The sequence below is a fragment of the Artibeus jamaicensis genome, unplaced genomic scaffold (assembly GCF_021234435.1).
Source record: "Artibeus jamaicensis isolate MK-2021 breed Jamaican fruit bat unplaced genomic scaffold, CSHL_Jam_final scaffold_1283, whole genome shotgun sequence".
NCBI lineage: Eukaryota > Metazoa > Chordata > Mammalia > Chiroptera > Phyllostomidae > Artibeus > Artibeus jamaicensis.
This window is the reverse complement of record NW_026522028.1, coordinates 13,716,849-13,734,891: the sequence shown is the minus strand read 5'-3', so window position 1 is coordinate 13,734,891 and position 18,043 is coordinate 13,716,849. Positions and strand designations below refer to the sequence as shown.

General features: G+C 36.4%; 1 protein-coding gene across 4 annotated transcripts in view; it reads left to right on the top strand.

The window, feature by feature from the left end:
• Window positions 1-18,043, top strand: part of CNKSR2 (connector enhancer of kinase suppressor of Ras 2) — a 313,411-nt gene that overhangs the window by 216,285 nt on the left and 79,083 nt on the right. The gene's annotated exons all lie outside the window — the stretch shown is intronic.

Here is an 18,043-nt window from a genome sequence, read left to right as displayed (position 1 = left end):
TTGCCTGAACCTCAGAGGCAAAACAATGTACACCTAAGTGATTGCTTCTTACATTTCACAGGAATTCCTGTTTACTATTTTTTATTGTTTACATATGCTTATTTAAAAATAAAAAAAATTCAGCCCTGGCTCAATGCATTGCCAACCTGCACCCAAAGGGTCGCCAGTTCAATTCTCATTCAGGGCACAAGCCTGGGTTGCAGGCCAGGTCCCCGGTGAGGGGGGAGCAAGAGGCAAACACACATTGATGTTTCTGTCCCTCTCTTTCCCCTTTCTAAAAATAAATAAATAAATAAAATATTAAAAATAAAAAGGAAAAGGAAAAAATTTTCTTTATGTTAAAGTTCCTGAAGGACAAGAACAATATCATATGTATTCCCATCATCTTCATGATGAATAACTAATCTTCATTCTTACCAATTCAATTATTTATTTGGATAACTCAGGCAATTTTAATAGAATAAGATTTACTGGAGGAGAACTATGAAGATTAAGTACTGAGTTGCATGGGTGATATCTGCTGTAATACTGTCTCCATGTGGTCTGAGTTCAAATTCAAATGAGTTCAAATGAGTTCAAATTTAGAGAAAATGTAGTTGAATTTAATGGCAGAATTATACCAGCATTAAATACCCTTAAACAATTTACTAAAGTTGTGCATGTGTGTATGTATATATATGTAGGGTGTTCCTTATAGGCAGACCTAGATTATAATACCCATTAATCTGTTTTGGAAAGCAGCCCAATAAAAATACACAAAGCAACAAAAATACAGTTTGGCTTTAGTGTTTGACTCATTCCTCTTAGCAATTATAGTAGAAATGTTTATATAATAATAAAGAAGATTTAGCCCTGGCTGGTGTGGCTCAGTGGATTGAGCATCGCCTTGAGAACCAAAGGGTCACAGGTTCAATTCCAAGTCAGGACATATGCCTGGGTTGCTGGCCAGGTCAGGTCCCCAGTAGGGGGCTCATGAGAGGCAACCACACATTGATGCTTCTCTCCCTCTCTCCCTCCCTTCCCCACTGTCTAAAATAAATAAATAGAATCTTTAATATTAATAATAATAAAGATTTAGAAGTCCAGGCAGACCAGCTGCAAAATCCACATTTTTAGATGAATATAGCCATTTCTGTTCATAAGGATTATACCATCTGTTAGAGAAGACAGAACTATTACTAACATAAAGATGAAAATGTTATAATGTCAGCATATGAACGTTTATAATTAAGTTTATCTGCAGTGATAAATTTTGGTTTGTCTAAGAGCTCCCTGACTTAGATGCATTGTTTCAGCATCAATGAAACTAAGACCAAAGGACAGTTCATTGTAGTGGCTAGGAAGCCATCTCTGAGCTATCAATTGTTCATAGCAACTACTATCTCCACATTTTTACTTCATTCACCTGGATGACAGTCACAGAACAATGTGATTATGATCTTTCTCCTCACCACCAAGCATGCAGACATGCTAGACATCCATTCTAAATATCATTGTATTTGTTTTTGTTTATATTCTCTCTGATTTCTGTGGATGATTTTATTATTTCTAGAGTGTTAATGCCAAATTCATAATAGCATTGGCAAAGCCCTACAGGGAACCAGTCTGGACTGTGAAAAGTGTTTCCCATTGAGCCACTTTACTAGAGCAGTGATTCTCAAATCAGGGGCTATCTTTGGCTAAAACCTCCTGGTCACTGAGGCTTGATGTAGAAATGGAAGTCCTTTCTTTGATTCTTATTGGCAAATGACACATAATTTAACAGAGTTTCTTTCTCTCTTATGACTAAACAATGCTAAATAGTAGCCTACTAAATTATTTTTTAAACAAATTAGTTTTTTCATTGTTAGTCAAGTACAGTGGTCTCCATTTCTCCCCACCAACTCCCCCACCCTACCCATCCCTGCCTCCCACTCTACCCATCCCTGCCTCCCACTCTCAAATCTACCCCCTTTGGCTTTGTCCATGTGCCTTTCATACATATTCCTTGATGGCCTTTCCCGTATTATCCCCTCTCCCCACTTCACTCTGGTTACTGTCAGTTTCTTCTTTTTTTCAATGCCTCTGGTTGTATTTTACTACATAATTTTAAAAGATAAAAAATTGAATAACCATAAAATAATTTATTGGCAGGATTTACTGAATATTCCAATTCACTTTTTTTCCATGAAGCCTGATATCCATGCATCTAACAATGTGGTTGTGCTCCTATTGCACAAGCATGACAGTATATGGTTTCGGTTCCCATGGTTTTCAGGAGGAATGCTATGTTGATACAGCTTCAGGATATTTTTCAGTTACCTGTTGTTTTCAGTTGTGGGTTTTTTTAATTATATATTACTGTTAGATTTCATCATTGTTGATTTTAGTTTGGCTTATGTTCCCTGCTTTACCTTATAGCATACTGTGATTCACATTACCCACAATTTTCTAAAGATGATATTATCAATCATCCATACCCAACTGTTCTTGCACAGTCATACTCTCCTGGTATCACTGAATTATACTTCCATTGAAAAGTGGGTACAAATGGATTATAGAATCTGTTGGCCTATCTTAGGGGAAGACAATCAAAATTTGTTGAGATCTACTGCCCTAGATATAGATAAGTGGTTTTAAAAAAGAAGAAAGGAAATCTTGGCTTTACTTGCCTATACAAATGAAACACTTTATGGAATGCTAATTCATGAAGAGGTCTAGGAGGGAAATTCACTTGTGTTTCCTGACCTATTTATACTAATAGTTATTTTTGCCTCCATACTTATGAAGATTTTTTAAACGAATCAACTACTAGCAATACCCACCTTCACTTTTCCTATTTACCACCAACTGGCGTACTGATATTTGAACTGCCTAGACTAGAGGGTTAAAGATAGAAATACTTTTGAGGGGTTTAAACATTCAAAAATACAAACTTATAGTTCTGGGTAAGGTAGAACACACATTCCATTTTATTTTTCCTCCTAATCACAATAACAGCAACAACAACAAACCTGGACAAGACATGACACCTACCAGAAGACCCTGAAAGGTAGATGAAGAAGGCAGGCAGGCCAAGGACCTTCACAGCTGAAAAATAACCTAGCAGTGAGTTTCCTGGCTTTTTTTCTTGCTTGCTATATACTCTGGCCCAGGTGCTAGAGAAGCCCACAACCAAACAAAATAGAACCCAAAGAAAGCCTGCTGTCTTTAGCCCAAGGACCAGGAAAAGGGCAAAAAGTCCAAAAGAACTAAAAGTAGAAATTGACAGATCTACAGTTATAGTTGGGGACTTCAATACCCCTCCCTCAGTAATCTTTGGAGTCACTAAACAAAAACTCAATGAAGATATAGAAGTCCTGAACAACTACTTGACTACCCACAAACAGTATCTGACTCCCAACAGCAGAATACATGTTCTCTGGTCATAATGTAATCAAATTAGAAATAGATAAAAGATACCAAAAAAGTCTCCAACCACTTGTAAACTAAAGAACACACTTATAAATAATCTATAAATAAAAGAGGAAGACCTAAGGAAAATTGAACTTAATGAAGATGAGAATACAATATATGGTTAGGAGAAAATTTATATCACTAAATGCCTATATTAGAAAAGGGGGAAGATATCAAATCAATAATCTAAACTCCCACCTGAAGAAATCAGGAAAAGAACAACAAAAATCAGCAAGCAGAAAAAAGATAATAAACAACAAAGATCAATGAAATTAGAAAACAAAAACAATAGAGAAAAATCAAACCAAAAGCTGTGGGGGGGGGGGTTTGAAAAATCAAAGAAGAAATTGATAAACCTCTGGCAATGCAGACAAAGGTAAGAAAGGAGACTCAATTTACAAATATCAAGAATAAAAGGGACTTCTGCCAAGATGGAGGCATAGGTGGAGACTCTGTGCTTTCTCACACAACCAGTTTAGAGACAACTAAATATTAGCAACAGAAAACACATCCAGAACACAGAAAATTGAACTTTTCAGAAGTCTGTTAACAACAAATTCTTCAGCCTGACCAGTAAGAGGGGCGAAACCAGCAGCTGGCAGAGCGGGGTAGCACAGGAAAACTCCGTCAGACAGACTCAGGCGAGCAGAATCCAGGTGCAGGGTTGGACCTAGTGAGCAACTGAGTGAGCAACCATGGGGAAATAGCAAGGGAGCAGGGCTGAGGGTTGACTGTGGTCACGCATTCCTGCACGGATAGACAAGCGAGGGAGTGGGCAATTGGATGGGACCCAGCGGGTCCCCGCAGCCAGCAGCACCGGAGGGCGCCGCCATTTCCATTCTGACCCCACCTCCACATACAGGGTCACAACCCAGAGACCTGGGAGTCCAAGGCTCCACTCCTCACACTTAAAGGGCACAAACAGACCAAAAACGGCTCAAGATCTCAAAGCCCCAGAGCCTATAAATCTAAGCGATGAAGAAATAGCAAAACAGTTTAAAACACTGGTGATCAGGATGCTCACAGAACTGGTTGATTATAGCCACAAATTAGAGAAACATATGAAGGCGAAACTAATTGAATGAATGGAATTGCACAGGAAACCAATAGCGATGAAAAGGAAACTGGGACTCAAATCAATGGAGTGGACCAGAAGAAAGCAAATAATGGCCAAACAGAAAAGAGTGAAGAAACAAGAATTCAAAAAAATTAGGAGAGGCTTAGGAACTTCCAGGACATCTCTAAACGCTCCAACACCCAAATTACAGGGGTACCAGAAGTGGAACAGGAAAAGCAACAAATGGAAAACTTATTTGAACAAATAATAAAGGAGAATTTCCCCAAGATGGCAAAGGAAATAGACTTCCAGGAAATCCAGGAAGCTCAGAGAGTCCCAAAGAAGTTGGACCCAAGAAGAAACACACCAAGGCACATCATAATTACATTAGCCAAGATTAAAATGAAGGAGAGAATCCTAGAAGCAGCAAGAGATAAGGGGACAGTCATCTACAAAGGAGTTCCCATCAGACTGTCAGCTGATTTCTCTAAAGAGACCTTACAGGCAAGAAGGGGCTGGAAAGAGGTATTCCAAGTCATGAAATCCAAAGACCTACAACCAAGATTGCTCTATCCAGCAAAACTTTCATTTAGAATGGAAGGACAGATAAAGTGCTTCTCAGATAAGATCAAATTCAAGGAGTTCATCATCACCAAGCCCTTAACTGATATATATAGAGCCCTTCATCCCAAAGAAGCTAAATACACATTCTTTTCAAATGCACATGGAACATTTTCAAAGATAGACCACATGATAGGTCACAAAACAAGCCTCAAAAAAATCAAAAAAATTGAAATCATACCAAGCATCTTCTCTGACCACAAGGGACTGAAGTTGGAAACCAACCCCAAAGGAAAAAACCCAAAGCACCCAAAATCATGGAGACTGAATTGTATGCTATTAAACAACGAATTGGGCAAGAATGAAATTAGGGAAGAAATCAAAACATTTCTGGAAACAAATGAAAATTATCTCACAACAACCCAAAACTTACGGGACACAGGGAAGGCAGTCCTGAGAGGGAAGTTTATAGCAATACAGGCCTACCTAAAGAAGATAGAAACATTTCAAACAAACAACCTAACCCTACGCCTGCAAGAACTCGAGGAACAACAACAAAGACAGCCCAGAGCAAGCAGAAGGAAGGAAATAACCAAGATTAGAGCAGAATTAAATGACATAGAAACTAAAAGCACAATTTTAAGGATCAATGAATCCAGGAGTTGGTTCTTTGAGAAGATAAACAAAATAGACAAGCCTTTAACTAGGCTCATCAAGAAAAGAAGAGAGAAGACCCAAATAAACACAATCAGAAATGAAAGAGGAGAGATTACAACTGATACCACAGAAATAGAAGGGATTATAAGAAATTACTATGAAAACTGTATGCCAAGAAATTTGAAAACTTAGAGGAAATGGACACATTTCTAGAAAAATACAATCTTCCAAAACTCAGTGAAAAAGAAGCAGAAAATCTAAACACACCAATAACAGCAAAAGAAATTGAAGCAGTAATCAAAAAAACTCCCATCACACAAAAGCCCTGGACCAGATAGTTTCACAGGAGAATTCTACAAAGCATTTAAGGAAGAGCTAACCCCTATTCTCCACAGACTATTTCAAACAATCCAGAAGGATGGAAAACTCCCAAATTCTTTTTATGAAGCCAGCATCATCTTAATTCCAAAACCAGATAGAGACACAACAAAGAAAGAAAACTTCAGGCCAATATCACTGATGAACATAGATGCTAAAATCTGCAACAAAATATTGGCAAATCCCATCCAACAATATATCCAAAAGATCATACACCATGACCAAGTGGGATTCATCCCAGGGGATGCAAGGATGGTTCAGTATTCCCAAATTGGTAAATGTAATACATCACATAAACAAAAGCAAAGACAAAAACCACATGATCATATCAATAGATGTGGAAAAAGCTTTCCATAAGGTACAACACCCATTTATGATAAAAACACTCAGCAAAGTGGGAATACAGCGAGCATTTCTCAATATGATAAAGGCCATATATGAGAGACCTGCAGCCAATATCATACTCAATGGGCAAAAACTAAAAGCTTTTCCATAAAGATCAGGAACAAGACAAGGATGCCCACTTTCACCACTTCTATTCAATATATTATTGGAAGTTTTAGCCACAGTGATTGGGCAAGAAAAGGAAATAAAAGGCATTCAAATAGGAAAAGAGGAAGCAAAACTGTCACTGTTTGCAGATGACATGATAGTGTACATGGAAAATCCTATAGCCTCTACCAAAAAACTGCTCGAACTAATTAATTAATTTGGCAAAACAGCAGGTTACAAAGTCAATATCCAGAAATCAAAGGCATTTTTTATACCAACAATGAATCAGCAGAAGCAGAAATCAAGGAAAAAATCCCATTCGATATAGCAAAAACAAAAATAAAATATCTGGAAATAAACCTAACTAAGGAGGTAAAAAACCTGTATGCAGAAAACTACACAGCCATGAAGAAAGAAATCAAAGAAGACACAAAAAAATGGAAACATATACCTTGTTCATGGATTGGAAGAATTAACATCATCAAAATGTCCATATTACCCAAAGCAATATACAGATTCAATGCAATACCTATTAAAGTACCAATGGCATATTTCACAGACATAGAACACTTCAAAAATTTATATGGAACCATAAATGTCCCCGAATAGCAGTTGCACTTTTGAGAAAGAAGAACAAAGTAGGAGGGATCACAATACCTGATATCAAACTGTATTACAAGGCCACTGTAATCAAAACAGCCTGGTACTGGCATAAAAACAGGCACATAGACCAATGGAACAGAACAGAGAGCCCAGAAATGAACCCAACTCTCTACAGTCAATTAATATTTGACAAAGGGGGCAGTAACATAAAATGGAGTAAAGATAGCCTCTTCAACAAATGGTGTTGGGAGAACTGGAAAGCTACATGCAAAAAAAATGAAACGAGCACCAAATTATACCATATACCAAAATAAATTCAAGGTGGATAAAAGACTTAAATATAAGCCATGACACCATTAAAGTCCTAGAGGAGAACATCGGCAAGAAAGTCTCAGATATTTCATGCAGCAACTTTTTTACTGATATGTCCCCTAGAGCAAAGAATAAACAAATGGGATCTCATCAAAATAAAAAGCTTCTGTGTGGCTAAAGAAAACAGTATTAAATTAGCAAGACAACCAACTGTATGGGAAAACATATTTGCCAATAATACCTCAGGCAAAGGTTTAATCTCCAAAATATACAAAGAACTTACACGACTCCACTCTAAGAAGACACCCAACCCAATTAAAAAATGGGAAAAGGACTTGAACAGACACTTCTCCAAGGACGACATACAGAACATCCAGAGACACATGAAGAGATGCTCAATATCATTAGCTATCAGAGAGATGCAAATTAAAACCGCAATGAGATACCACCTTACACCAGTCAGGATGGCCATCATAAACAAAGCAACAAACAAGAAATGTTGGAGAGGTTGTGGGGAAAAGGGGTCCTTAGTTCACTGTTGGTGGGATTGCAGACTGGTACAACCATTATGGAAAACAGTATGGAATTTTCTCAGAAAAATAAAAATCGACCTGCCTTTTGACCCAACAATTGCACTGCTAAGATTATATTCTAAGAATCCTAAAACATCAATATCAAAGAACCTATGCACCACAATGTTCATAGCAGCACAATTTACAATAGCCAAGAGCTGGAAGCAACCTAGGTGCCCATCAGTAAACGAATGGATCAAAAAATTGTGGTACATATACACAATGGAATTCTATGCAGCAGAGAAAAAGAAGGAGCTACTACCCTTTGCAACGACATGGATGGAACTGGAAAGTATTATGCTGAGTGAAATAGGCCAGGTGTTGAAAGACGAGTACCATATGATCTCACCTTTAACAGGAAGCTAAACAACAAAACAAACAAGCAAGCAGGGAAAAAAAAACCAAAGACACTGAAATAGAGAACAAGGGGACAGTGACCAGAGGGGAGAGGGAAGGGAAGTTAAGGGGAAAAAGGGGGAGGGATTTGGAGGAACAAATAGGAAGGACACAGGGATGAGAACGAAGGGGGGTGGACATGGGAGGGAGGTGGGGAGCACGGGGTGGGGGAGGCTGGGATGGGAGAAATAGACAAAAAAACTGTGCTTGAAAAATAACTAAATAAAATAAAATATAAGTAAAGTTTATACTACAAATCATGAAAAAATAAAAGAAAAGAAAAGCGAAAAAAAAGAATAAAAGGGGTTATCACTACAGACTCTATAGATGTTAGAAGATTAAGGTAAATACTATGAACTACTCTGTGCAAATAAGTTTAACAGTTTAAATAAAATGGACTAATTCCTCAAATCCCACAAGCTACGAAAACTCTCCAAAGATCAAGTAGATGATCTAGATAACAATTAAAAGGAATTTAATCAATAACAGACTTCTAAAAATAAGTATAGAAGCACTGAAAAAAGAATCAAACCTATACCACCAGTATTGGTTGAGTGCATAAGTAATGCATTTGATTTTTGTTATTATGTTCTGTGGTTCTGGTAAAGTCTTGGCAGCCTGTAAAAGATTAATGTACGGGACTTGTGACATAATGGAACTCCTAAGAGACTGATTAACTTCATAAATTTTATTAATTACCAAAATATTGTTTCAATATTTGAAAACTTTTATAAATTTTGAATTTGAATAAAGCATCATATGTACAAACAGAATAAAAAGATTAACATACCTTCACTTTTGAGAAAGATTTCTGGTCACACTTTATAAAATAGATTATTGATAAACTAAAGCCAGTCCTTTCAGTTTGATGTTTGAACAAAGGTGGGTCTCATTCTGCTAGTTCCTACTTAAATAATGGCTGCCAGGAAGCAAAACAAAAAATCTGGCTTATTTAATGATACATCATTCAAAACAGGACAAAGGAGAATTTAATTAGGAATTTATTAGGTTGAAATGTATTCAATTTAAAACCAATTACAAATTACTTGTTGCCTTTGAGAAAATAAAATAAAACAAATTCCAGTGACAGATCCTTGGTTTCGTTGCTAAGATCAATCATTATAAAATATTTTTTGGACATACCTCTCTGAAAAGTCAAATTAAAGCAGAGAGGTTAAAGAAACCCTCCCCGTTGTTTTTTTTTTTAAGATTTTATGTATTTATTTTTGTCGAGAGGGGAAGGGAAGAAGAGAGGGAGAGAAACATCGATGTATGGTTGCCTCTCACGCCCCCTACTGGAGATCTGGCCTGCAACCTAGGCATGTACCCTGACTGGAAATTGAACTGGTGACCCTTACATTTGCAGATCAGCAGTCAGTCCACTGAGCTACACCAGCCAGGGCCTTCCCCATTCTTTATAGCCTCAGAAAACTTTCTCAAATTTTGTTGGCAAGACGCCTCTTTCTCTCCTTACTCATTGGATCCATATTACCTTGCCACAAGTACCTCATTTAATGAAACATCTCAAGTTTAATAAAACTTCAAGTAAAATTATTTTATTCTAGAATTCTTAAAGGTTCTTCTCATTGAAGGGCCATAACTTATCAAACTACTTTCTTTACTCAAATTCCTAGAATATATTATCCCCTTGATACCATCCTCTAAATTTCACATAAGTAGAAGCCTAATATAATCTGCTGTATATACGCAGATCTCATCCAAAGACTCCTCTTAATAAACTATATGTTTGGGTCTCTTGGCCCAGATCTTATGTGAGAATGAAGTTTCAGTCACAATCTTTGACTACTTTATACTCTAGTTTCTTAAAGAGAACTTTCCAATGACAGTGTTAAATTGTTTACAACCTTTGTGGACCCTTCATTGGTTTTTGGCTCAGATAGCAACCAACCAAAGTTCGTTGAAACAGTGCATGAGCTCAATCTAGAGTCTCGATTTTAAATGATACTGCTAAGTCTGTGTCTTAAAATTACTACAAGTATCAGGCTAAGCCAAAAACAGGATCCTAATAGTTGAACACAAAATAATACAGAACACTGAGAAAGATCAGTGTTTCGATCCCTATTCTTTTTTCTCTGTTTTAAGCATTTTTTAATTTAATTATTGTTCAAGTACAGTTTTCTGTCTTTCTTTAAATGCAAATGGTTTTAGATTAACTAAATTAAAGCTTTCCTGCCTTAGGAAACTAGAGAATAAGCTATCTTCTCTTGTATTCTTTTATTAATCATTAATTTGGAGTGGCCTCAAGAGACAATGGTTGTTGTATGTAACTACATCCAGGTAAAAAGGGCTCAACATTAAAGAAGAGAATTGTCTTTTCTAAGGTTGTTATCTAGATGGCCAAGAATAATGTTGTAGTTCTAGAACATGAGCTTTAAGTCTAGAGCCTAGACATGTTTCTGAACCTCATTTTCTCATGCATAAAAAGAAGATAATAATACCTCACCTGCTATTTCAGAATCAAATCATACATTGTGTATGAAGTTTTCCACTATACTGGGCAAATGATTATTCTTAACACCATGTTGAAAAGAAATTAATTTATTTACATGGAAGGGAATTTGCTTCTCAGTAAGCAATTGAAGGTGCCTTCTAGCACTAAAACACATATCCTCAATGGGTATTAATGAATATATTGGTTAGGGTTTAATCAGGAAAACAGAAGCCCTAAGTGACATGGAATAAAAGACTAGTTAATAGTCAATTGAAAAACTAGTGAAGATGCCTCTGCAGAGCCAGTGGTCATGAAGAAAATCTGGACGTGAAGTCAGGGGGAGCAAGACAATCTAGAACCCACAAGCACAAAGTGGAACTCTGTCTCCAACTTCAGTGACGCTGGAGCCCTCCACCATGGAGATTCACAGGCTCCTTGTACAGGACTTAGAGGAGTTGCAAACTCAGCTATCGGCCCATACAAAAGAGACAAGCCACCAGAAAAGTGACAATGGGTGTGAGCTGCTGCAGCAGCACTGACACCCTGCAATGTCCTTCAGAGCATAAGAGATGCTGCTTCACTTATATTCTCCAAAATTCACACAAAGTTCCATTGTGGCAAACCCTAACTAGAAGTGTGTAGGGAAGGGAGTTCTGAGATATATTGTTACAGCTTTGCTCAGTTGACACAGTAGGAAACCACCACACTGAGGCTTCCTTTTCTGTGGGCACTTGAGGTGCCTACCAGGTCAAACCTGCTTAAAAATTCTCTAGTGATTTTCTGTATGAGGATCAATAGTAAAGTGAAAAATTCTAAATTATAAATCTGGAGTTGACTCAAATACAGCCCACCCATATGAAGATATCATCCCTATAGCCTACTTACTTAATTTACCAAAACATATAACTTAAAATTGTCTTTGATCTTCAATAAGAACATTGACTAATATAAGTAATAATTAAGATAAAGTATATAATTTATTAATACCTAAGAGATTTCTACTTAATAAAACACGTTTAAAGTCTTTAAGGAATTTCTTCATATGTTCTGCCTAAGGAAAAACGCCAGAAGGCGGTATATGTAGACAATGTTGCCTTAGGTAATTGTTGAATGTCCTTTACTTAGTTGCATTGTAGCATCATGTTCTTATTTTTTATTAGACATCTGCTACAAGAAATAGTCATACAAAATCTGCTTGTTTTGTATAAAAATATTTTTGAAGATACTGTATTTTCTAATCCTTTGCGCCCCCATGTATAATTTTGTAATTGGGTAAAAGCTTTGGCTCCCTGTAATGACAGTGTATATAAAGTATCTGGTACAGTGTCTGGCACTATGGTGGTACACCAATATTCATAGTATCCTTCCTCCAACCACAGTACCAAAATGCCCTCAGCAGTGGGATGAGAACAAGCCCAACTAAAACTAAGTGCATTTGAGGCAACCAGTTCTGGAGAAGTGGCTGCAAACATCAGGCCCTGCATAAATCTTATTTTTCACATCTGAGCTTGTATAAACTGCTTTCTTTCTCTTACTCAGTTTTCTCATTTACAAGATGAATGTGGCACTGCAGAGAAAAATAGGGAAAATGCCCTCTAAATTGACAACATAATGATTTGATTTTTCCTGCAAATACAGAATTAAAAAAATATTCCTATCATGTCCTTTTTTCCCTTCTGTTAGATAAAACTAATTTTGCTTTTTTTAGTCTTAAAATCATGTCCTACTAGATGTTTCAGTGTGGAAGAGAAGGAAGAATATCGTTTATCTCTATCTCATTATTTTATTATAAAATGAATTGCATATAATGACATTTAAAACTTTCTAAACTTAACTTTTATTTTTATCCAATATTCCCTTTGAGAGATTTTTCTGTTAAGAAAAAATATCTCTGTATCAAGAAAACTGCAGCAAAACAAGCACATAAAAAACCATTTCAAGTGGTTGTCTTGGAGAAGCAATCATTTGTCCATTCTGTAAGAGCTTGATATGAACATACCCTTGGTCATAAATGTATTTAGATAAAAGCTACCATTCTTGGAACAAATTACACTGACATGGTAAAAATTCCATGATGAGAAAATATGTCCATTATATCACAGCAACAGACCTGAAAATAAAGGTAACCAAAAGCTGTTCAGTTTTAAATTCTTTTAAATAAAGTTATTAATCCAATGGCCAGAGAATTTTAATAGTTATGGTTTAGTCATATCATTGCTGAGAAAATTCTCATGTCATATACAGTGACTCCATTTGAGATTCTTAGGATTGTGCATTCTTCATTAGAGGTGATTATTTTTATATTTTTTTCTGTTTTCTTTTACATATAATTTATTTCCTTATCATGGAGTCGCCTTTCAGAGGCAACTCTGGTTCTCTCAACTTATTTCTGGCCATAAACTTTTTTTTGTCACAAAAGATGGGCAAGCCTACACTGATTTCTCTGACACCCAGATGTGGTGACAAAAGTGACAGGAGCTGGAACTGCCCTAGTTCTGCTTTTCATGTATTTGAACTTTCTGCTTCTATGTGCAAAATCTATATTAATTGTACACATTAATCAAGCACCCCCAAATAGGTGTATCTAATATGGCTGTGGATAAGTTGTTTCTATATGCACTGGAGCTTAAACATAAACTTTCAATAAATCTTTCAATAAATAATTTACCATTCAGTGTTAAGAGTGACACTGATTATGGGTATACATAATTCCTAAAACATCAATAATTGAATGTTCATTGGCGACTAGCCATTTTCCCCTTCATCTTTCTGTCATGATCATGTACAGTTAGTCCTCTATGTCTAAGAGCATCTGGTCCAAACCCCTGATCTTGCAGACAAGGAAATTGAGGTCGAGTAGTTTGTTGACTTGACCACGGTAATAGAGCTGGAATATGGACTGAAATAAAGAGAAATAGAAGTCATGTCTCCTGACTCCTATTACAGTGTTTCTCTGCAGTACTGTGCATTCCCTTTTTGCTGAAACATAAACATTTGAAGTCTATCACTCTAGCTGATATATTGAAAATAGAGCAGAAAGACTAGAGGTAAGTGTGAAAGGAGGGAGACAAGATAGGGTTTGGTCAGTTCAAGTGAGAGATGATAGCAGCCTAGCCCCGGGTGCTAAAGTGAAAGTGGTGAGAGGGGGTTGGAGTCTGGGTATGTTTTAAAGGGAGAGTGGACAGGAGGCACTGACAGATTGCATGTGAGATGCCATAACTCATATCCTCAGTGTCCTGCACACATAGGTGGTCAGTAACCACTTCATGCTTTCAACAGATTATTACATATCAGGTCCTGTGCTAGGAGCTGAGTATAAAGTAGTGAGCTGAGCAGATGGTTCTGCCTTTGTAGGAACTAATGCAGCAGTTAAAAACCAGTTGAGAACACAAACCATATAATTTTTAAGACATTACATAATAATCAGCAGAGTATCAGGTGAAAAATTGCATAACACAGTGAATCAGCTCCAAAAGATTTCTCCTGTGTAAAGAATTAGTGGAGGGGCAGGCTTGCCTTATTTGGATCACTGATTTCCTCATCCGTATTGACATAGAGTTTTTTAATTGCACTGAGTTCAATTAACACTCTTAATAGGTTTGGAATGAAATGTGATTGTAGTTCCATCCTTGTCCTCCTTGGCTGAGCCTTATTACTTTTCTGTACCTTAGTTTCTATCATATTTGCAAAATTAAAATGCTAACGTGTGCTTTCCTCTCATGAAGATATTATAATTAATAGTTGTCCAAAAACCTGCAAATCATTTTTAACCCACAAATCAATATAACTTTCTAATTAAAATAAAATTTAAAAAGCATGAAAATTTGAGCTTCTTAAGATGTTACTGGTTTGAATTATCTCCATTAATATAAAGTGTTATAATTAATATCTTTCTGTTTTATAGAATCCTTTCTTTTCACACAGCAATGTAGTTATGTATCATGAGAGGTTTGCATTAATGTATGTCTTTGTGTCAGAGCAGTTTTTTTTTCGCATTGTTACTATGACTACAGAATAATTCCTTGGGAGACAGTATTACAGAGTAGGTAGAAGAACTGGTTTTGGGATTGGCAAACCTGGGTTTCAATTTTGACTCTACCACTACCTGTGTGGTCCTCAGCAAGTTATATATTCTGTATCTCAGTTTGTTGCTTCTTTAAAATGGAGTTAATGTTAACTACCTTAGGGATGTACTGTAAGGATTAAGATTAATAACTGATATAAAGTGTCTGGTACTGTGTCTGACCCATAAGCCCTCAGTAAACAATAATTATTATCCAAGAATGAGAGTTCCTGTTTCCCAAGAAGGGTGATTCTTGTTACCCTTCCCAGCTACTCCCCACTACTCCCTCCTCTTCTTCACACTTTACTACTGCATAGGAAAAAAGAAATCACCTTATGGGATCCTGTACGAAATTCAATCACCTCCTTCCTTTAAAATCTAATCTGCATAATATTATTTTGATGAAAAATTGACTCTGTCCAACCTAATGAGTCTAATTGACCTTCTCTAAATTCTCCTCAAATATTGCCTTTTTCTTCTTATTTGCTACTAATTATCATGCTTATTGTTTTTAAAAACATGCTTATTTATTTTTTAGTGTGTATGGAGCCATTTTCAGTATAACACAGGTTAACTTTATTGACAGAATCCAAAGCAACCTCTCCTCACTGTACTGAAAGACCCCGTGCAAATGCAGTGCCTTATCTTCACAACCCTGAGCTCAGAGTTTCTCATGCAACAGAATGGGCAATGCCACCACCAACAGCAAACTTGTTCAATTCTGTGCTGTTAGTTCTTATAAATGGAAGATTTCTTGATTTAATATTTATTTCCATTAGCATCTTACTTATGTTACTTGCTCATGTTTAGATTTTTCTTCTGCTGACATACAATAATTAGAAAGTAAGGCAAAATACATTCCTTTGTGAAATATTTAAATTTCAAAGGCTTTTTGTTTATTTGTTTATTAAAAAATTAAATATGTGAAAGTAACCATCATTTTTCCCAAGTGTTTCAAATGCTAATCACCTTCTTTTCTAATGTGTAAGAAATAAGCAATTGGTTTGACTAGTCACTGAAGAAATCTTGGAACTTCGCAGAAAATTACAGTAAGAGGAAGTTGCTATATTGCAACAAGAGAGTATTTTGATTGCAAATTTTCCCATAAGTGTCGCAATTTGCAACTTGAGAAGAATTTAATAGTAGCTGAGCTTTCAAAATGTAACACAGAAACTGTCATTTTGTTCCACAATTAAAATAAGTGCTTCTGAAAGTTTCAGGATAAGAATGACCCAAATTACCCTCCCCCATACATCCCCATTCAGAAGAGGGGGGAATGAAGTTTGAACAGAACATCTGTGGACAAAATGAAAGACAAATGGTCTTTTCAGGCAAATGTCTGAAAAAGGGATCATTTATAGCCAAACAGAATACCATTGCATGCATCACCATAGTTAACAAGAGGATCAACAATACTTTCATAATGGCCCTTTATTTTAGCACATTCTATTTTTGAGGACAGAATTATGATTTCAACACATCCATTCATAATTCATCATATAATTATCTGCATAATTATCTTTTGACATACATTTAATGTACTTTAGCCAGCCCATCTTGAATTCAAATTTAAACTGTCAAGTTCACTAAGACAATCCCAATGCAAGTAATGCTACGGGGGGGGGGGTTCGATAAAAAAGGAACTTTTTATTATCCACCCAAAGAAATGGCCTAATATAGAACAGAGTTTTCAGTAATATTCTGTAAATGCATTACTGGAGAAAAGATACCTAACTTATTTGTTGTCTGCTGAAGGACTTCTTCAGGTTAAAAAAAACGGCTACATCCTATGTTCTTTACTGATGGTTTACTTAACTTATATTCATTCAACCAGTATTTCTTGAGCATCTCTTCTGAGCTAGGCCCAATTCTAGGCAGAAGATAAAACAGTGTATAAAATAGACAGAATTCCTCTTCTTTCATGCATTTATATTTGGAGGGAATGCCAGGTAATACACAAGAAATATAAGTACTTTTGAAAATGCCAAATACTGAGGAGAGAAATAAAGCAGGAAAATAAAACAGGAAGTGTTCAGGGCAATGAGGATAACAATTTTAGATAGGGAAGTCTGAGAAGAATTTACTAAAAAGGAAGCATTTGAGTAATGACCTGAGGGAGGTAAGGGAGGAAGCCAAAACAATATCTGGGCAAATGTCACTTCAGACAGAAGGAATAGCAATGGTAAAAGAACCTAAGATGGTACTATAATTGGCATGATCTAGAAATAGCAACTGTAGCTGAAGCAAAGTTAGTAAGGGTAGGGACAAGAGGCAAAGATAACAGGGGGCAGTTATACAGGGCCTTCAAGATCATTGGGAAGGTTTGAGCCTTGATTCAAAGTGAGATGAGAAGCCACTGAAGAATTCGTGCAGAGTGAGTGAGATGCTCCGGGGGAGTATTAAATGCTCTGTACTGTACGAGGAGCTGACATCATCTTGGGGATGTTGCCAACAGATATTGGAAGTGTCAAACGTTAAAGAATTTTAGGTATGCTGACAGTTTCTGATTTCTCTTACCTGGCAAGTGTATGCAAAGGTTGAGAATAAAGAGTTCATATTTTTTAGAGCTTAAAAAAAAGAATTCTTGTAGAGAAATAATATTATTCAAACCATATTTTTAAGGGATTATCCTGTCTCTTATCTTAAAAACAAAGGAGGTAAAAGCAGAAGTAGGAAGAACAGTGAGGAAATATTTCAGTAATGCAGATAAGGGATGATGATAGTTTAGACCAAGGTGCTAGTAGTATAGGTAGTAAAAAAAATCATATTGTAAACATATTTTGAAGATGGAGCTGATACAGCTTGCTGGTGGATTGCTTATGAGGTGTAATAGACAGAAAAGGGTAGGTTTACTCCAAGATGTACTCTGAATATAAGCCTGTGGGAAGGGGGAAGATGGAATTACCATTTACTAAGGTATAAAAGACTAGGAGAGGAGCAGATTTGTTTGAAGGCTGGTAACATTAGTTCAGTTTTGTATAAAATCTGTTTAGTCAGTCAGCCTATACAGCTCAGCCCAGAAGTCCTGGTTAATGATATGAATTCATTAGATTTTATTGAATTAT